The sequence below is a fragment of the Oncorhynchus keta genome, chromosome 26 (assembly GCF_023373465.1).
Source record: "Oncorhynchus keta strain PuntledgeMale-10-30-2019 chromosome 26, Oket_V2, whole genome shotgun sequence".
In the NCBI taxonomy this organism is placed as follows: Eukaryota; Metazoa; Chordata; class Actinopteri; order Salmoniformes; family Salmonidae; genus Oncorhynchus; species Oncorhynchus keta.
This window is the reverse complement of record NC_068446.1, coordinates 18,967,235-18,989,803: the sequence shown is the minus strand read 5'-3', so window position 1 is coordinate 18,989,803 and position 22,569 is coordinate 18,967,235. Positions and strand designations below refer to the sequence as shown.

The 22,569-nt window shown below is 44.0% G+C and overlaps 1 pseudogene; it reads right to left on the bottom strand.

Annotated features, from left to right (window-relative positions):
• Window positions 1-1,180: 1,180 nt before the first annotated feature.
• LOC118358653 (sec1 family domain-containing protein 2-like) overlaps window positions 1,181-22,569 on the bottom strand; it is a 38,497-nt pseudogene continuing 17,108 nt past the window's right edge.

The window sequence follows — 22,569 nt, the reverse complement described above, 5'->3', positions numbered from 1 at the left end:
TAGAAGACACTCTGAAGTTTCTAAAACTGTTTGAATGATGTCTGTGAGTATAAGAGAACTCATATGACAGGCAAACACCTGAGAAAAAACCCAACCAGGAAGTGGGAAATCTGAGGCTTGTAGTTTTTTAACTCAGCCCCTATTGAATTTACAGTGGGATATTGGTAATGTTGCACGTCCTAAGGATTCCACTAGATGTCAACAGTCTTTAGAAACTTGTTTGATGCCTCTACTGTGAAGTGAGGCTGAATGGGAGGGGATTGAGTCAGGTGTCTGCCAGCAGCTTCGACATCAGTCTCGCGCTCCTGTGAGAGCGAGCTCTATTCCATTGCGTCTCTAGAGACAAAGGAATTCTCCAGTTGGAATATTATTGAAGATTTATGTTAAAAACATCCTAAAGATTGATTCTATAATTAGTTTGACAGGTTTCTATGGAACCTGCAACTGGTGGACGTGCTTCATGAGTGTGAATTTGTTTACCAAACGGGCTAACAAAAAGGATGTATTTGGACATAAATGATGGACATTATCGAACAAAACAAACATTTAATGTGAACCTGGGATGCCTGGGAGTGCATTCTGATGAACATCATCAAAGGTAAGTGAATATTTATAATGCTATTTCTGACTAATGTTGACTCCAACATGGCGGATATCAATTTGGCTTGATTGTGTCGTCTGAACGATGTACTCAGATTATTACATGGTTTGCTTTTTCTGTAAAGCTTTTTTGAAATCTGACACAGCGGTTGCATTAAGGAGATGTTTATCTAAAGTTCCATGTATAATAGTCATATCTTTATCAATGTTTATTATGAGTATTTCTGTAATTTGATGTGGCTCTGCAAAAATCACTGCATGTTTTGGAACTACTGAACATAACGCTCCAATGTAAACTCAGATATTTGGATATAAATATGAACTTTACCGAACAAAACATACATGTATTGTGTAACATGAAGTCCTATGAGTGTCATCTGATGAAGATCATCAAAGGTTAGTGATTCATTTGATCTATATTTCTGCTTTTTGTGACTCCTCTCTTTGGCTGGAAAAATTGCTGTTTTTTTCTGTGAGTTGGTGGTGACCTAACATAATCATTTGTGGTGCTTTCGCTGTAAAGCATTTTCAGACACTGTGGCTGGATTAAAGAGAATTGTATCTTTAAAATGGTGTAAAATACATGTATGTTTGAGGAATTTTAATTCTGAGATTTAAAAAAAAATTGACGCCCTGCAGTTTCACTGGCTGTTGACAGGTGGGACGCTACCGTCCCACGTACCCTAGAGAGGTTAACCATACTATTGTCCTCAGTAACTCTCTCTCTCAGTTTTTCTACAAGGATGCTATCGATCCACGGATTGTGATTTGGTTAAGTTTTGAAAGACACTATCAGCATCACATCCATGCATTTTTTTTTATGAATCAGGTGACTGAGTCTGCAAATTCATTGATGCCATCTTCAGATGCGATCGGGACATATTCCAGTCCACATGATCAAAACAGTCTTGGAGCATGAATTCTGATTGGTCTGACCAATACTACTACAGAACTCACCACCGGAACTTCCCTCGAGTGTTTGTTTGTTGGCAGGGAGAAGTTGTCATGGTCGGATTTGCCGAAAGGGCCTTATACCCGTAAAAAGTTAGGCCTAATTGGGTGTGATCGGGATCGGTGTGTATAGTGTACATGCGGTACCTGCAGCAGCAGTCTCTCGAAAGCCAGGCAGGTGTCCCAGCGTGGCAGGGTGGGGTGGCGGAGGGTCTGGGCGGTGGCCAAGCCCAGCTGGAGCACCCCACAGTGACTCTCTAGAGCCTCCAGCTACTTTTAAACAGCTGCACGTAGGAACACAGCTGCTACGGGATTACACGGCCTGAAAGGGGGACAACAACATAGACATGAGGACATCAGACATGAGGAAATTATAAGAATTTCCTATTTATACAGTGGTTCCTCCTTTAACAATTGTGAGCTTATGCCGCGGGATTCATAGGTAATTTGTGGTTTAGTACGGTACCTTACATTTACATTTAAGTCATTTAGCAGACGCTCTTATCCAGAGCGACTTACAAATTGGCACCACTTCATTGCTCCAGACCAGCGCAAGGGGGAGTTAGAGCACTGATTATGCTTTTGGGTCCTACTGCGTCTCTAACTGACAATGATTTGGCGACATGAACCTAAAAAGAAACTGATAATTGTGCACGACTTCAGTATTACTTACTATTTTATTTTTAATTTCACCTTTATTTAACCAGGTAGGCCAGTTGAGAACAAGTTCTCATTTACAACTGCGACCTGGCCAAGATAAAGCAGTGCGACACAATAGAACAACACAGAGTTTAGTTACACATAAACAAACGTACAGTCAATAACACAAGAGAAAAATCTATGTACAGTGTGTGCAAATATAGAAGGGTAGGGAGGTAAGTCAATAAATTGGCCAAAGGAGAAATAATTACAATTTGGCATTTACACTGGAGTAATAGATGTGCAGATGATGATGTGCAAGTAGAGATACTGGGATGCAAAAGAGCAAGAGGATAAATAATAATATGGGGATGAGGTAGTTGGGTGTGCTATTTACAGATTGGCTGTGTAGAGGTACAGTGATCGGTAAGCTGCTCTGACAGCTGTACTTAAAGTTAGAGAGGGAGATATAAGACTCCAGCTTCAGTGATTTTTGGCAGCAGAGAACTGGAAGGAAAGGCGGCTAAATTAAGTGTTGGCTTTGGGGATGACCAGCAAAATACACCTGATGGAGAGTGTGCTATGGGTGGGTGTTGCTATGGTGACCAGTGAGCTGAGATAAGGCGGTGCTTTACCTAGCAAATACTTATATATGACCTGGAGCCAGTGTGTTTGGCGACAAATATGTAGTGAGGGCCAACCAACGAGAGCATACAGGTCGCAGTGGTGGATAGTATATGGGGCTTTGGTAACAAAACGGATGGCACTGTGATAGACTACATCCAGTTTGCTGAGTAGAGTTTTGGAGACTATTTTGTAAATGACATCGCCGAAGTCAAGGATCGGTAGGACAGTCAGTTTTACGAGGGTATGTTTGGCAGCATGAGTGAAGGTGGCTTTGTTGCGAAATAGGAAGCCAATTCTAGATTTAATTTTGGATTGGAGATGCTTAATGTGAGTCTGGAAGGAGAGTTTACAGTCTAACAAGACACTTAGAAGATGTGGACAACTACAAATACCTAAGTCAGAACTGTCCAGAGTAGTGATGCTAGTCGGGAAGGCGGGTGCAGGGAACAAATCGGTTGAAGAGCATGCATTTAGTTTTACTAGCATTTAAAAGCAGTTGGAGGCCATGGAAGGAGTGTTGTATGGCATTGAAGCTCGTTTGGAGGTTTGTTAACACAGTGTCCTAAGAAGGGCCAGATGTATACAGAATGGTGTAGTCTGCGTAGAGGTGGATCAGAGAATCACCAGCAGCAAGAGCGACATCATTGAAGTATACAGAGAAAAGAGTCGCCCGATAATTGAACCCTGTGGCACCCCCATAGAGACTGCCAGAGGTCCAGACAACAGGCCCTCAGATTTGACACACTGAACTCTATCTGAGAAGTAGTTGGTGGCGACACAGTCATTTGAGAAACCAAGGCTACTGAGTCTGCCGATAAGAAAGCGGTGATTGACAGAGTCGAAAAGCCGATGCTGCACAGCATTGTCTTTTATCGATGGCGGTTATGATATCGTTTAGGACCTTGAGTGTGGCTGAGGTGCACCCATGACCAGCTCGGAAACCAGATTGAACAGTGGAGAAGGTATGGTGGGATTCAAAATGGTCGGTGATCTGTTTGTTAACTTGGCTTTCGAAGATTTTAGCAAGGCAGGGCAGGATGGATATTGGTCTATACAGTTTGGGTCTAGAGTTTCTCCTCCTTTGAAGGAAGAGGGGGATGACCGCAGCAGCTTTCCAATCTTTGGGGATCTCAGACAATAGAAAAGAGAGGTTGAACAGGAGAGTAATAGGGGTTACAACAATTTCGGGTGGATCATTTTAGAAAGAGAGGGTCCAGATTGTCTAGCCCAGCTGATTTGTAGGGATGCAGATTTTGCAGCTCTTTCAGAACATCAGCTGTCTGGATTTGGGTGAAGGAGAAGCAGGGGGCTTGGGCAAGTTGCTGCAGGGGGTGCTGAGCTGTTGGCCGGGGTAGGTGTAGCCAGGTGGAAAGCATGGCCCGCCGTAGAAAAATGCTTATTGAAATTATCGATTATCATAGATTTATCGGTGGTGACAGTGCTTGCTGGGAGGAGGTGGTCTTATGGACTTTCATGGACTTTTCAGTGTCCCAAAACATTTTGGAATTAGTGCTACAGGACGCAAATTTCTGTTTGAAAAAGCTATCCTTTGCTTTCCTAACAGACTGAGTATTTTGGTTCCTGACTTCCCTGAAAAGTTGTAAATCATAGGGGGCTATTCGATGCTAATGCAGAACGCCACAGGATGTTTTTGTGCTGGGCAAGGGCAGTCAAGTCTGGGGTGAACCAAGCTATATCTGTTCTTAGTTCTACATTTGTTGCATGGGCATGACAAGAAAAACACTTTTAAAGAGCAACCAGGCATCCTTTTTCATTTTAGATTTTCTCCCCAATTCGTGGTATCCAATTGTTAGTAGTGTCTGCGCGATGAGACAAGGATATCCATACCGGCCAAACCCTGCCTAACCTCCCTAACCCGGACGACACTAGGCCAATTGTGCGTCGCCCCATGGACCTCCCGGTCGCAGCCGGCTGCGACAGAGCCTGGGCGCGAACCCAGAGTCTCTGGTGGCACAGCCCTAGACCACTGCACCACCCGGGAGGCCTACCAGGCATCTTCTACTGACGGGATGAGGTCAATATCCTTCCAGGATACCTGAGCCAGCTCGCTGAAGTGTTTTAGGGAGCGTTTGACAGTGATGAGGGGGTAGTCATTTGACCCCGGACCCATCACGCACGCAGGCAATGAGGCAGTGATCGCGGAGATCCTGGTTGAAGACAGCAGAGGTGTATTTAGAGGGCAAGTTGGTCAGGATGATATCTAAGAGTGTGTCCATGGTTACGGATTTAGGTTTGTACATGGTAGGTTCCTTAATAATTTGTGTGAGATTGAGGGCATCTAGCTTAGATTGTATGACGCCCAGATTGTTAAGCATATTAATCAATCAATCAATCAAATTTTATTTATATAGCCCTTCGTACATCAGTTGATATCTCAAAGTGCTGTACAGAAACCCAGCCTAAAACCCCAAACAGCAAGCAATGCAGGTGTAGAAGCACGGTGGCTAGGAAAAACTCTCTAGAAAGGCCAAAACCTAGGAAGAAACCTAGACAGGAACCAGGCTATGTGGGGTGGCCAGTCCTCTTCTGGCTGTGCCGGGTGGAGATTATAACAGAACATGGCCAAGATGTTCAAATGTTCATAAATGACCAGCGTGGTCGAATAATAACAAGGCAGAACAGTTGAAACTGGAGCAGCAGCACAGTCAGGTGGACTGGGGACAGCAAGGAGTCATCATGTCAGGTCGTCCTGGGGCACGGTCCTTGGGCTCAGGTCCTCTGAGAGAGAGAAAGAAAGAGAGAATTAGAGAGAGCATATGTGGGGTGGCCAGTCCTCTTCTGGCTGTGCCGGGTGGAGATTATAACAGAACATGGCCAAGATGTTCAAATGTTCATAAATGACCAGCATGGTCAAATAATAGTAAGGCAGAACAGTTGAAACTGGAGCAGCAGCATGGCCAGGTGGACTGGGGACAGCAAGGAGTATCCCAGTATTAATCTGCTAAATTGTAATTACTTTGCTACTATGGCCTATTTATTGGCTACCTCCTCATGCCATTTGCACACACTGTCAATATACTTTCTTTTTTTCTATTGTGTTATTGACTGTATGCTTGTTTATTCCATGTGTAACTCTATATTGTTGTTTCTGTCACACTGCTTTGCTTTATCTTGGCCAGGTCACAGTTGTTATTGAGAACTTGTTCTCAACTAGCTTACCTAGTTAAATAAAGGTGAAATAAAATAAAGAAAAAAATGTACAAGGACAGCCAACTCCTTCCCCCCCGTTGGGAATTGAACCCCGGCCTCCCACATGCCCTGCCTGTAAATAGCCCAGTACTGTACTCCCGACCGTCACGTTGTGCAGCGCCATATTTTCCATTCCATCCTAATGGAAATCCAGAGGTTTTTTTTCTTTTTCTTGGAATAGAAACGCCATACTATTAATCAAATTAAATAAGCAAGTACCAGTCAAATGTTTGGACACACCCACACATTGCAGGGTTTTTCCTTTATTTAGACTATTTTCTACATTGTAGAATAATAGTGAAGACATCACAACTATGAAATAACACATACGGAATCAGTTAAGAACAAATTCTTATTTACAAGGATAGCCTAGTCCTTCGTCTCCTTCGGGGAATTGAACCCCGGTCTCCCGCATGTCCGCATTCTCTAGTACAGCCATTATTGAAGGCTATCAAATGCTTCTCAAAGATGCCCTCTGGTGGTCAAACTAGCCCTAACTAGCATTAATGGTTGCAGTGGTTGGCACGTGCCATAGAATTCTGCGGCCCCATGCAAGCTGCGCCGCAGTACGCTCCAACTTTTAAAAGGAGGAACCACTGTATATATTCATAGTCCTTAAATTAACCAATTGATCAAACAAACGATCACATGGTATGCCATGGTTCAGTGCATACACACTAGAATACTCATACTTGTCTGCCTGGGTTGGCAGCCTGTTAAGGTAAAGTTAGCTGAACTAATGGTCACTTAACAGACCCACCCACCCACTGACAGGCAACCACTTTTCCTAATATCCTGATGGGAACAACACTGTATGGAAACAGAGATCCAGACTCCACAGGTAGATGAGAGAAGCTTGGAGGAGATGTGCTGTGAGAACCTCAGCCATAATCATGTATTGGGTATGCTGCATACTTTGTGCAAGTGTGCATCTGTAACTTGAAGTGGTGTTGTTAAAGTGTGAGAGTCTATGTTTATGTACACCATAGTGTGTGATGGAATGTGTGTCTATGAGAATGTGAGTGCGTGCACAACTGATAAGGTCCTGTAAGGCTGTCTCAGAGTGTGACTAACACATGTGAATCAGAGGTTGTCTCTGATTATTTTCAGAGCTGGCAGAGTGAAGCAGGGTTAGTGCTCCCACCAAGACCCTCCTCTCCTCCACGGAGGATCCACAGAGACACAGGGCGACCCCAGGGCTAGCGGCGAGAGGAGAGGGGTACACATGAACTCCTCATAAAGCCCAATTCTTCATGTTGAAATTCAGAGCCATGAACAGATGAGGGAGTATTTCCTGTTGGACTACATGGCCAATGTTTTCTTTAGTGCGGCCAAAAACATGACTGGAGGAGAAACAGACAGGAGGGATGAAAAATGAGACAACTTTCCAGAATGTAAAATATAAATGAATGGAGTCATGTCAAGTACAGATGTAACGACTTGACTTTGTTGATATTACACCAATGAGTTCCACCATAAGATGTAACATCTAACCCATTTTGAACATAGTGTGTCTGAGCTACCTACTTCTGGGTGCTTCTCCTAAATCCGTAGATACCAACCCTTAGTCTGTGTGATTAACAGGGGCTGAGCTAGAGTGGTGTTTGTGCGACAAGGGCGGATCCCGAAGGGGCCCGGACCAGGTCTTTTTTCTTTTTTTTTTTACAAAAATGTCTGAAGAGTTTGAGCTACACATTATTAAAAGCCATCCATGAAAAGCTGAGACTCTCACAAACATGTAATGTTTTGCTATATGATGCCCACAAGCTACACAAGAGTTGTAAGGGGTTCTTCTACATATAATATCATAGGAAATCCCAGGACATACAGTAGTAACTATAATACTGTAATGGTTTTGCGCCCCCTGGGCTCGTACGATGGAGAAGATCATCGGGGGCTATAATTAGCCTTGTCTCAGGGTAGTAAGTTGCTGGTCTGTTGATTTCCCATTAGTGGTGTGGGGGCGGTGCTTTGGCAAAGTGAGTGGGGTTATATCCTGGTTGGACTGTCCGGGGGTATAGTCGGACCGGGCCACAGTGTCCCCCGACCCACCCCTGTCTCAGTCTCCAGTATCTATGCTTCAATAGTCTATGTGCCGGGGGGCTTGGGTCAGTCTGTTATACCTGGTATAATTCTCCTGTCTTATCTGTTGTCCTGTGTGAATTTAAGTATGCTCCCTCTAATTCTCTCTCTCGCCCTCCCCTCCCGGAGGACCTGAGCCCTAGGACCATGACTACCTGGCCCGATGACTCCTTGCTGTCCCCAGTCCACCTGGTCGTCCTGCTGCTTCAGTTTCAACTGTTCTGCCTGTGGCTATGGAACCCTGACCTGTTCACTGGGCGTGCTACCTTGTCGCGGTACCTGCTGCTTTTGACTCTCCCTCTCTCTCTACCGCACCTGCTGTCTCGACCTCTGAATGCTCAGCTATGAAATGGCAACTGACATTTACTCCTGAGGTACTGACCTGTTGCACCCTCTTACAATCCTGCTGGTCAACTATGAACGTTTGAACATCTTGAAATATAAATCGGGCCTTAATGGCCATGTACTGTTATAATCTCCACCCGGCACAGCCAGAAGAGGACTGGCCACCCCTGAGAGCCATGTTCCTCTCTAGGTTTCTTCCTAGGCTCCTGCCTTTCTAGGGAGTTTTTCCAAGCTACTGTGCTGCTACATCTGCATTGTTGGCTGTTTGTGATTTTAGGCTGGGTTTCTGTATAGCACTTTGTGACATCTGCTGATGCTGGCTTGATAAATAAATGTGATTGATTGATTGACTCTAATTAACTCACACAGCTGCTGTCACAATCTCCAAACTCTACACAGTTGTCACTGGCTAGTTGGATATTCATCAAACAATTTGTGAACTTACTACGAGTTCAGTTCTATCAGGTTTTTGCTTTGTGGGACCTTACATTTTTTATCCTCGACTTTGGCAGTTGTAAATGAGAACTTGTTCTCAACTTGCCTACCTCGTTAAATAAAGGTGAAATAAAATTTTTAAAAAATGGATGATTGTCAATAAAACGCATGCATGCAACTGTTTATATCAAATTGTTTTGTGTTCTACTTGTAGCCCTGGTTGTCTTAAAAAGAAAATGGCCTCACACTCCACTGTGAGGCTAAATATAGGGGCTGGACATGCAGATAAATGAATGTCAGACAAATGAAAAGGTCATTTTTGCTTGGGTCTCAGGACTGAGGTAGTAATGCTGGAACGGATGATAAAATGTGTTCAGTTTTCGGCAAGACCGGTTAGAATGGCAGCATTAACCTAACAAAGGACTCCTATTCCCAGAAAGCATCCTAGTCTGGTGCTGAGTAAAGTTGACAGCACTAAAGACGGTTGAAACTCAGCCTGCTGGGTAATGTGGTCTCCTCACCTTCCTAAATCAACCTACGTGCTGTGCTCTCTGTGTGGCACCAACGGGCAGAATGGAAGATATGTGTACAAAAGCGAATCAGGTTACCTTTCCAACATTAAAACAGAATGGAGGAATGGACCCAGGTCCAGGAATATCCAGACAGTGAAAAGCCATATTGTGAACAGCACCGAACCGTGGCAGTAAAAAAAGCCTGGCAGTATACTCAAACATCATTTAGCCTGATGTGCCAACCATAACTCAGCCCAGAAGCGGGGAGGAGAACCACAGCCAGGGCCAAACATAATTTAGCCCTAGAATAGGCCTGGGAGCGCAAGATACTGAGGGACAACCATAATCTAACCCGGGGGTGGAGACACAGTGTGAGAGGAAGTACAAGCCAGTGAAAAAAATAGCAAATGAGAGAGGCACACAATGAGTTTGAGGATCAACCATGAGTCAACCCCTGAACAATGCTACAAGGCCAAGGGCCAAACATTATTAACCCTGAAACTGAACCAGAAGGATGACTTGCATTTTTGGTGGAGTGTGTGGGTGACTCAGGGGCTTAGAAGTTCTGGCTGTTTGAACATGAAGCTTTCCAGTGGTTTGCCTCACTCACAGTCCAGGCTCGTAACTCACGGTGCTGCCTGGAGCAGAGGAAGGAGCAGGGGCTTTTATTTATGGACATATCACTGGGCCTGCTCCCAGACTGTACAGTAGAGTACAGCACACACAACACACTCCACTCAGTCACATCGCCACACCTGTGTGTGTGTGTGTGTGTGTGTGTGTGTCTTATGTTCAGAATATATGTGTAGCCTAGTCCTTTTTCTCCTGCTACTAATGTAACAGTGTGTGTTGTGATTCTTCTGACATGGTTCTGATCCTGTTGGCTGGGGAAGCAGGAAATAGTGGATTGATGCATTGGTTTGGCTGCAAATGTGTGAGTGTGTGTAAAAGTGTACAATCGAGTATCTGCCATAGTCAACTATTTCTGCAAAGTGAAAAATTCCACAATACACTGGGGGAATTAGGCCATATGCTACAGAGCCAGCACAGGTCCTGTCAACACTTTTCTCTTCTACTGCAACCCACACACACACGCTGTCAAAATAACTCAGGGTTAAAACACCCAAAAAACAACACTGAACACCCTCAGACTGACACATGAACACACGACTTATGCCATGCCAATTTTTATTAATATGATATCTGAGTGATAGTTACTAACAAAATCAAATGGGGACCCCCTCGAGGTCGTGGCCCCTGAGCAGGTACCCATCATGCCCATCAGTAATACTGCATTTCTATACTATTTAAAAACTCTCAAATGCTACAGTGCCTTCAAAAAGTATTCATACATATATATACAGTGGGGAGAATAAGTATTTGATAACCTGCAAAATTGGCAGTGTTTCCTACTTACAAAGCATGTAATTTTTATGAAACAAAAAATCCAGAAAATCATATTGTATGATTTTTAAGTCATTAATTTGCATTAAGGTTGTTCTGAGTGGAACCTGTCCAGTTAAACCGCTGTATGGTCTTGGCCACTGTGCTGCAGCTCAGTTTCAGGGTCTTGGCAATCTTCTTATAGCCCAGGCCATCTTTATGTAGAGCAACAATAATTTTTTATGAATGTATGTATGTATGTATGTATGTATGTATGTATGTATGTATGTATGTATGTATGTATGTATGTACATACATAGCAGAGAGCCACACTGGAGTTCACACACACACACACACACACACACACACACACACACACACACACACACACACACACACACACACACACACACACACACACACACACACACACACACACACACACACACACACACACACACACACATATAGAGGGAGAGAGATATACATACATATACACTCCTGCTGAGGAGTGACGGACTCCATCCTAGCTGGAGGGGTGCTCTCATCTTATCTACCAACATAGACAGGGCTCTAACTCCTCTAGCTCCACAATGAAATAGGGTGCAGGCCAGGCAGCAGGCTGTTAGCCAGCCTGCCAGCTTAGTGGAGTCTGCCACTAGCACAGTCAGTGTAGTCAGCTCAGCTATCACCATTGAGACCGTGTCTGTGCCTCGACCTAGGTTGGGCAAAACTAAACATGGCAGTGTTCGCCTTAGCAATCTCACTAGGATAAAGACCACCTCCATTCCTGTCATTATTGAAAGAGATCATGATACCTCACATCTCAAAATAGGGCTACTTAATGTTAGAACCCTTACTTCAAAGGCAATTATAGTCAATTAACTAATCACTGATCATAATCTTGATGTGATTGGCCTGACTGAAACATGGCTTAACCCTGATGAATTTACTGTGTTAAATGAGGCCTCACCTCCTGGCTACACTAGTGACCATATCCCCCGTGCATCCCGCAAAGGCGGAGATGTTGCTAACATTTACGATAGCAAATTTCAATTTACAAAAAAAAAATGGCGTTTTCGTCTTTTGAGCTTCTAGTCATGAAATCTATGCAGCCTACTCAATCACTTTTTATAGCTACTGTTTACAGGCCTCCTGGGCCATATACAACGTTCCTCACTGAGTTCCCTGAATTCCTATCGGACCTTGTAGTCATAGCAGATAATATTCTAATCTTTGGTGACTTTAATATTCACATGGAAAAGTCCACAGACCCACTCCAAAAGGCTTTCGGAGCCATCATCGACTCAGTGGGTTTTGTCCAACATGTCTCTGGACCCACTCACTGTCACAGTCATACGCTGGACCTAGTTTTGTCCCATGGAATAAATGTTGTGGATCTTAATGTTTTTCCTCAAAATCATGGACTATCGGACCACCATTTTATTACGTTTGCAATTGCAACAAATAATCTGCTCAGACCCCAACCAAGGAACATCAAAAGTCGTGCAATAAATTCATAGACAACACAAAGATTCCTTGATGTCCTTCCAGATTCCCTCTGTCTACCCAAGGACACCAGAGGACAAAAATCAGTTAACCACCTAACTGAGGAAATCAATTTAACCTTGCGCAATACACTAAATGCAGTTGCACCCCTAAAAACTAAAAACATTTCTCATAAGAAACTAGCTCCCTGGTACACAGAAAATACCCGAGCTCTGAAGCAAGCTTCCAGAAAATTGGAACGGAAATGGCGCCACACCAAACTGGAAGTCTTCCGACTAGCTTGGAAAGACAGTACCGTGCAGTACCGAGCAGTACCGAAGAGCCCTTACTGCTGCTCGATCATCCTATTTTTCTAACTTAATTGAGGAAAATAAGAACAATCCTAAATTCCTTTTTGATACTGTCGCAAAGCTAACTAAAAAGCAGCATTCCCCAAGAGAGGATGACTTTCACTTTAGCAGTGATAAATTCATGAACTTCTTTGAGGAAAAGTTTATGATTATTAGAAAGCAAATTACGGACTCCTCTTTAAATCTGCGTATTCCTTCAAAGCTCAGTTGTCCTGAGTCTGCACAACTCTGCCAGGACCTAGGATCAAGAGAGACGCTCAAATGTTTTAGTACTATATCTCTTGACACAATGATGAAAATAATCATGGCCTCTAAACCTTCAAGCTGCATACTGGACCCTATTCCAACTAAACTACTGAAAGAGCTGCTTCCTGTGCTTGGTCCTCCTATGTTGAACATAATAAACGGCTCTCTATCCACCGGATGTGTACCAAACTCACTAAAAGTGGCAGTAATAAAGCCTCTCTTGAAAAAGCCAAACCTTGACCGAGAAAATATAAAAAACTATCGGCCTATATCGAATCTTCCATTCCTCTCAAAAATTTTAGAAAAAGGCTGTTGCGCAGCAACTCACTGCCTTCCTGAAGACAAACAATGTATACGAAATGCTTCAGTCTGGTTTTAGACCCCATCATAGCACTGAGATGGCACTTGTGAAGGTGGTAAATGACATTTTAATGGCATCGGACCGAGGCTCTGCATCTGTCCTCGTGCTCCTAGACCTTAGTGCTGCTTTTGATACCATCGATCACCATATTCTTTTGGAGAGATTGGAAACCCAAATTGGTCTACACGGACAAGTTCTGGTCTGGTTTAGATCTTATCTGTCGGAAAGATATCAGTTTGTCTCTGTGAATGGTTTGTCCTCTGACAAATCAACTGTAAATTTCGGTGTTCCTCAAGGTTCCGTTTTAGGACCACTATTGTTTTCACTATATATTTTACCTCTTGGGGATGTTATTCGAAAACATAATGTTAACTTTCACTGCTATGCGGATGACACACAGCTGTACATTTCAATGAAACATGGTGAAGCCCCAAAATTGCCCTTGCTAGAAGCATGTGTTTCAGACATAAGGAAGTGGATGGCTGCAAACTTTCGACATTTAAACTCGGACAAAACAGAGATGCTTGTTCTAGATCCCAAGAAACAAAGAGATCTTCTGTTGAATCTGACAATTCATCTTAATGGTTGTACAGTCGTCTCAAATAAAACTGTGAATGACCTCGGCGTTACTCTGGACCCTGATCTCTCTTTTGAAGAACATATCAAGACCATTTCAAGGACAGATTTTTTCCATCTACGTAACATTGCAAAAATCAGAATCTTTCTGTCCAAAAATGATGCAGCAAAATTAATCCATGCTTTTGTCACTTCTAAGTTAGAACTGCAATGCTCTACTTTCCGGCTACCCGGATAAAGCACTAAATAAACTTCAGTTAGTGCTAAATACGGCTGCTAGAATACTGACTAGAACCAAATTTTTTTATCATATTACTCCAGTGCTTCATGTCAAAGCAAGGGCTGATTTCAAGGTTTTACTGCTAACCTACAAAGCATTACATGGGCTTGCTCCTACCTATCTCTCTGATTTGGTCCTGCCGTACATACCTACATGTATGCTACGGTCACAAGACGCAGGCCTCCTAATTGTCCCTAGAATTTCTAAGCAAACAGTTGGAGGCAGGGCTTTCTCCTATAGAGCTCCATTTTTACGGAACGGTCTGCCTACCCATGTCAGAGACGCAAACTCGGTCTCAACCTTTAAGTCTTTACTGAAGACTCATCTCTTCAGTGGGTCATATGATTGAGTGTAGTCTGTCCCAGGAGTGGGAAGGTGAACGGAAAGGCTCTGGAGCAACGGACCGCCCTTGCTCTCTCTGCCTGGCCGGTTCTCCTCTTTCCACTGGGATTCTCTGCCTCTAACCCTATTACAGGGGCTGAGTCACTACCTTACTGGGGCTCTCGCATGCCGTCCCTGGAAGGGGTGCGTCACCTGAGTAGGTTGATTCACTGATGTGGTCATCCTGTCTGGGTTGGCGCCCCCCCTTGGGTTGTGCCATGGTGGAGATCTTTGTGGGCTATACTCAGCCTTGTCTCAGGATGGTAAGTTGGTGGTTGAAGATATACCTCTAGTGGTGTGGGGGCTGTGCTTTGGCAAAGTGGGTGGGGTTATATCCTTCCTGTTTGGCCCTGTTCGGGGGTGTCCTCGGATGGGGCCACAGTGTCCCCTGACCCCTCCTGTCTCAGCCTCCAGTATTTATGCTGCAGTAGTTTGTGTCGGGGGGCTGGGGTCAGTTTGTTATATCTGGAGTACTTCTCCTGTCCTATTCGGTGTCCTGTGTGAATCTAAGTGTGCGTTCTCTAATTCTCTCCTCACTTTCTTTCTCTCTCTTGGAGGACCTGAGCCCTCGGACCATGCCCCAGGACTACCTGACATGATGACTCCTTGCTGTCCCCAGTCCACCTGGCCGTGCTGCTGCTCCAGTTTCAACTGTTCTGCCTTATTATTCGACCATGCTGGTCATTTATGAACATTTGAACATCTTGGCCATGTTCTGTTATAATCTCCACCCGGCACAGCCAGAAGAGGACTGGCCACCCCACATAGCCTGGTTCCTGTCTAGGTTTCTTCCTAGGTTTTGGCCTTTCTAGGGAGTTTTTCCTAGCCACCGTGCTTCTACACCTGCATTGCTGTTTGGGATTTTAGGCTGGGTTTCTGTACAGCATTTTGAGATATCAGCTGATGTATGAAGGGCTATATAAATACATTTGATTTGATTTGAGTGGGGCAAAACGTATTTAGTCAGCCACCAATTGTGCAAGTTCTCCCACTTAAAAAGATGAGAGAGCCCTGTAATTTTCATCATAGGTACACTTCAACTATGACAGACAAAATGAGAAGAAAAAACATGTATGTATTTGGGAGTAACTACAATGTTGTTGATCCATCCTCAGTTCTCCTATCACAGCCATTAAACTCTAACTATTTTAAAGTCACCATGGTGAAATCCCTAATTGGTTTCCTTCCTTTCCAGCAACTTGAGTTAGGAAGGACACCTGTATCTTTGTAGTGACTGGCTGTAATTGATACGCCATCCAAAGTGTAAATAATAACTTCACCATGCTGTAAGGGATATTCAAGGTCAGTTTTTTTTTAAACGCATCTACCAATAGGTGCCCTTCTATGCGAGGCATTGGAAAACATCCCTGGTCATTGTGGTTGAAATTTACTGCAGGACTGAGGGACCTTACAGATAATTGTTTATGTGGGGTACAGTAAGTACACTTATGAGTCCATGAAACTTATTAATGTGACTTGTTAAGCACATTTTTACTCCTGAAGTTATTTAGGCTTGCCATAATAAAAGGGGCTGAATACTTATTGACTGAAGAAATTTCAGCGTTACATTTTTTATTCATTTGTAAACATTTAGAAAAACAGAATTCCCCTTTGACATTATGGGGTTTTGTGTTCGGGCAGTGACAACATTTTTTTTTAAACGTTTAATTCAGGCTGTAACAAAACAAAATGTCAAAAAAGGTGTGTGAATACTTTCTGAAGACACTGCATTAGGAGAACAGCAGAAACAAGCAAAAATGACCCCAGCCATTATCACATTGGTTGCTGTTGCTTCATTCACCTCAGGTGGTTCCGGAGCTCGGTCCTCATATGTTGCTACAGCCCTGGCGAGCGCCTGGATGGATACTACTACAGTATGTGTGAATGAGCAGTCAGTGTGAAATCTGCCTAACTTACAGCTCTGTTTTCTCCCTTGTCATGTGACCACACAGGCATTAGCCCAGGGCTATAATGTGGCGTCCCACAGTGCTGGTGGGCATGATGGGAACAGTGTGGGGGCAGGACGGACACTGTGAGGGGTAGGAGGGGAGTGGAGGTTTGGTCCTCTGCCAGGGAGGTATAAAGATCCAGTTTGTCAAGGCTTTGGCACTTCCCTCTTGCCTGGACACAGGCTAAGTCAACAGGCTGTCAGAGGGGAGCAACAGCTTACTGCTATACCAACATATCTCCCCTCTCTCCCTATCTCCCTCTCTCTCTATTTCCCACTCTCCCGCTCGTATAAATCTCTCTTTCTCCCTCTTTACTACCCTCTCCCTCTGAGGTGTTTTTATAAATAAACCCATAAGAGAGCAAGCCACCCAGAATTAGAAGGATACGACGATGCTGCTCTCAGACACAGATGTGTAAAATGAAAGCACCATGGCGGCAGCATACTGCATGTGTGTGTGTGGGACCCCCTGTAATATATTCCAACCTGCTTGTTAAGTGAGCCTGCTTACCTCTGTGATTACAGCAGCAGCAGGACCACAGAGCCCCTCTATTACTGCTGCAAACAGACCTGCCACATGCCAATATACATTCTGTATCAGCCCAGTGTGTGTGTGTGTGTGTGTGTGTGTGTGTGTGTGTGTGTGTGTGTGTGTGTGTGTGTGTATGTGTGTGTGTGTGTGTGTACATAGCATACTACATATAATTCATGTATGCACCTCCTACACTACCGTTCAAAAGTTTGGGGTCACTTAGAAATGTCCATGTTTTTGAAAGAAAAGCACATATTTTTTGTCCATTAAAATGACATCAAATTGATCCGAAATACAGTGTAGACATTGTTAATATTGTAAATGAATATTGTAGCTGGAAACGGCAGTTTTTTTATGGAATATCTACATAGACGTACAAAGGCCCAATATCAGCAACCATCAATCCTGTGTTCCAAAGGCACGTTGTGTTAGCTAATCCAAGTTTATAAATTTAAAAGGCTAATTGATCATTAGAAAACCCTTTTGCAAATACTGTGAACTGTGGTTCTGATTAAAAAAATAAGTAAAACTGGCCTTCTTTAGACTAGTTGAGTATCTGGAGCATCAGCATTTGTGGGTTCGATTACAGGCTCATAATGGCCGGAATCAAATAACTTTCTCCTGAAACGTGTCAGTCTATTGTTGCTTCTGAGAAATGAAGGCTATTCCATGCGAGAATTGCCAAGAAACTGAAGATCTCGTACAACGCTGTGTACTACTCCCTCCACAGAACAGCGCAAACTGGCTCGAACCAAAATAGAGTGGGAGGCCCCGGTGCACAACTGAGCAAGAGGACCAGTACATTAGTGTGTCTAGTTTGAGAAACAGATGCCTCACAAGTCCTCAACTGGCAGTTTCATTAAATAGTATCCTCAAAACACCAGTCTCATCGTCAACAGTAAAGGAGGCAACTCCGGGATGCTCCGACTCCGAGTTGCAAAGAAAAAGCCATATCTCAGACTGGCCAATAAAAATAAAAGATTAAGATGGGCAAAAGAACACAGGCACTGGACAGAGGAAGATTGGAAAAAATTGTTATGGACAGACAAATCTAAGTTTGAGGTGTTCGGATCACAAAGAACAACATTCGTGAGACGCAGAAAAAATGAAAAGATGTTGGGAGGGGTGCTTGACGCCATCTGTCAAGCATGGTAGAGACAATGTGATGGTCTGAGGGTGCTTTGGTGGTGGTAAAGTGGGAGATTTTTACAGGGTAAAAGGGATCTTGAAGAAGGAAGGCTATCACTCCATTTTGCAACGCCATGCCATACCCTATGGACGGCGCTTAATTGGAGCCAATTTCCTCCTACAACAGGACAATGACCCAAAGCACAGCTCCAAACTATGCAAGAACTATTTAGGGAAGAAGCAGTCAGCTGGTATTATGTCTATAATGGAGTGGCCAGCACAGTCACCAGATCTCAACTGTATTGAGCTGTTGTGGGAGCAACTTGACCGTATGGTACGTAAGAAGTGCCCATCAAGCCTATCCAATTTGTGGAAGGTGCTTCACTAAGCATGTGGTATAATCTCTTCAGATTACCTCAACAAATTGACAACTAGAATGCCAAAGGTCTGCAAGGCTGTAATTGCCACAAATGTAGGATTTTTTGGATGATAGCAAAGTTATTATTTCAATTAAAAATCCTTATTTATAACCTTGTCAACGTCTTGACTATATTTTCTATTCATTTTGCAACTCATTTCGTGTATGTTCTCATGGAAAACAAGGACATTTCTAAGTGACCCCAAACTTTGAACAGTAGTGTAAATGAATCAAATTGGAGTTTGAGTGTACAGTATGTGTATGTTATGAGTACATCTAGTAGTACATGTAGTATGTTTACCGTCCGCTTCAGACCCCTTTAACTGGCACAACAAGAAAAAAAATCTGCCAAATATGTTTTAGCCTCAGTATAGGCCATTAATGAAGAATTTTGGTTTGCATTAATTACACTTTGATAAATAATACATTGCAAACATCTCAACCAGACAGTTAAGTTGCTCAATTAGAGTAAACACATTTTCCATTGGAATATTAGTATAGAAAAAGTGTGGTAAATGATGTTCGGTTTTGGTAATTGTTGAATGTGTATTTACAAAAATATGGGAGTCAGATAATGAAAACCACTTAATAATTTTATTAAATTGCATTGGTTGAGATGATGAAATATTCCAAACAAAATTCATATATTCAATTTGACTGAAAATCGGTTGTCAAAATTAGCTCAACTTCCCGGTTGAGCTGCCTGTTAAAGGGTTAACAAACAACAAAGGTATTCAAGAGCTGTATGTGTGTGTGTGTGTGTGTGTCAGAAAGCCAACATGTGGTTCAGATTCCCTCTGTGGCCACATGGGCAAATAAACACAGACGCAGTGACCACAGCTCTCTGTAGGTGGCGCTGTGTCTCTTTGTTGAAACAGCAGGACACTGCACTCTCCACCTCCCCTCTCTCTATCACTCATTCTCTCTATCAACATAGTCATTTTCCCCTCAATGCCATGCCTTCCAAATTCTGAGTTTGACTATATATTATAATAACATAATTATGTGTTTACTCACAGCAATCATTTCCCCTCTGTTATTAATTATTCAGCCATAGATCAGACAGTGTCTGTGCATTCTGTGGCATTTTGATTTGGGAGAGAAAGTAAGAGAATATACATGTATTTAGATATAGTGAGTGTGGTGAGTGTGGTCATTGTATGTCCGTGTATAATGGTCGATGTGTCCAAGCCCTTCCTTACCCAGACTCATCTTGATTGGCAGGTTCTCCTTGCTGGCGGCCTCCACCAGCTGTCTACGAACCTCCATCACAGCCTCCTTCTGCTTACTGGTCAGCATCGTTTCCCATAGCAATCAGGCTGAGGACAACCTAAGAGGTAGAGGGCAGACACACATCAGTAAGGTCACCCAGCTTCTACTGGAAAAATACTCTCAACATGTCTATTGCCACACAGAGGTTAACACAAATACCGGTAAACAGACACACGCAGACATATGTACTACCTGCATTTACCCTTTTTTGCACTGGACTCTACACACACACACACACACACAGAACATTGACTCTGTACTGGTACTCCCTGCATAGAGCCAAGTTAGTTTTACTTGTTATTGCTATTCACTGTGTAATTATTCCTCCTGACACTATTTAATTGTGTATCTTTAACTCTGCATTTTAGAAAAGTGACCCTTAAGTAAGCATTTCACTGTTAGTCTACACCGGTTGTTTAAGAAGCATGTGACAAATACAATTTGATTTGAAAGATCTCTCACTCTCTTATGTACACACACACACACGCACGCACGCATACCATGAATATGACCGAGTGCTTGTCCTGTAGGTTGGGGATCCTGGCAGTGGAGGCTGCTGAGGGGAGGAAGGCTCATAAAAATGGCTGGAATGGAGTGGTATCAACCACATGGAAACCATTCCAGCCATTGATACCATTCCATTGACTCCATTCCAGCCATTATTATGAGCCGTCCTCCCCTCAGCAGCCTCCACTGGATGCTGGGTACTAAGGGGGCGTTCACTCCCCTGTTGCACCACTCGCAGGAAAAAACACAAATTAGCGGGAACATCAGAAACTTTCCCAACATCCCTAAACGCTGCCGATGTGTCAACATTCCCCGGAGCAGTCTTTCCCAACATCCCCAGAACCTCTCAAAACCACAACCTGGACCGAGGGGCTATCTGTAGCTCCCCCATAACCTTTCCCTCTATTTCCACCAGGTCAAGAAGAAGAACTGATATCATCTGCCATAAAAGCAGTAACGTGAGCTTCACGCGTTTCCCCGGAAAACCCCTAAAGGTTGTTGCGAACACATCTCACTATCATGCCACTGTGTCTTATACAGGGTGCTCTGCAACGGAACCAACGTCATATTTCATCTCTCCATCTCTCCCTCTCGCCGTCTTTCAGAGACGTGCCAGTGTTTGGTTCTGTAAAAAGGCCACCAAACGCCATGGCAGAGCCTCGGCACTGTTCTGTTGGGTTTGTCCCCAGTGTGTCTGTGACCTTCAGCCGGGCGTGTGCATACTTCTGATGAGCATGTGAACACCAAGAGAGGGAAGAGTTCGGGGACTAACTCAGGACTAAAGACAGGAAACAACTATGTTAGAAAGGTTAGATCCTTTATATGCTGATAGAAGGAGGAAGGAGAAGAGGAAGAGAGAAAGAAAGAACCAAAGAAGGGGGGGGGAGGTTTGCTGACACGGATCCCAAATGTTAAAATCTACTCTGTTTTTCTTTTTCGTCTCTTTTTTTCTCACTCCTTTTCCTCTCTCGATCTCTCTCTCTCTCTCCGTCTAACTGCTGCCATGTGTTTAATATCAGATGGAATCGGTTCCAGAGTGAGCCTGGGCCTGGACTGGGGCTGGATGGGGAGAAAGAGGGGCTCACATTGGGCCGCATGCCATCTTCACACAGAAAATGAGACACAAAGACAAGAGAACAGAGCTCGACTGAACCAGAGACCCTGCTCCTCCACAAAGAGAACAGCGATAATGGAATATTAGAAGTCCCACAGCCAGATAAACGTTCGGTTTACTTCACTGTCACTATGATGATGAATGTGGGTGGGAAGAATTCTAAAAACGTTCAACAAACTTTCTGAAAAGCATGACCGAGAAATTGGTGTCATTTATGGAGTATTTTCCTCAGGAAGACACACATCGTGGGCTTAGCTGTGTGCTGAGGCGGAGGGGCTGTAATGATTAAGCGTGTCGTAAGCGGACACATAGTTAGCGTGATTAAAATGCCAGGGCTGTGACCTGGCCATATGTGTGTATGCATGCTTGTGTGTGGGTCCTAATGTGTACCGTTTGTGTAAGTGTGTGTGTGTGAGATAGAGGGAGTGAGAGAGAGAGAGAGTTAGATAGAGTTAAGAGAGAGAGAGTTAAGAGAGAGAGGTAGAGAGAGTTAAGAGAGAGAGGTAGAGAGAGTTAAGAGAGAGAGGTAGAGAGAGTTAAGAGAGAGAGGTAGAGAGAGTTAGAGAGAGTTAGAGAGAGAGAGAGTTAGAGAGAGTTAGAGAGAGTTAGAGAGAGAGGTAAAGAGAGTGAGTGAGTGAGTGAGTGAGTGAGTGAGTGAGTGAGAGAGAACATAAGCCTGTATTTCCTTGTTGGTTCCAGGAAGACAAGAGTTCTTATAAAGGGGTAGAAAGAGGGGGGGTTGAGGAGGTATGGTTGTAATTTGCCCCCCCTCCCCCCTCTCTGCCCCTCTCCCCTGGTGTTTTCCCCAGGCCGTTTGGTCAGACGGGGGCGGGGGTGAGGTTTTTACTGGCAGGGTGTGAGACAAGGCTCCATAACCAGCCAGTCTTGTTGAGTAACTGCTCTACTATGGACAGGGTGCTGGGGGCCATGGAGTGCGTGTGTCTGACCTTCTGCGTGTGTGTGTGTGTGTGTGTGTGTGTGTGTGTGTGTGTGTGTGTGTGTGTGTGTGTGTGTGTGTGTGTGTGTGTGTGTGTGTGTGTGTGTGTGTGAACTCCAGTGTGGCTCTCTGCTAGAAGTGGCTATTCTAAACCTTAAGGGGGCACTCTTGCCCCTCCTGTGGACTGTGTACCCCTGCTGACTTGCCCAGTCAGTCTGACTGGATA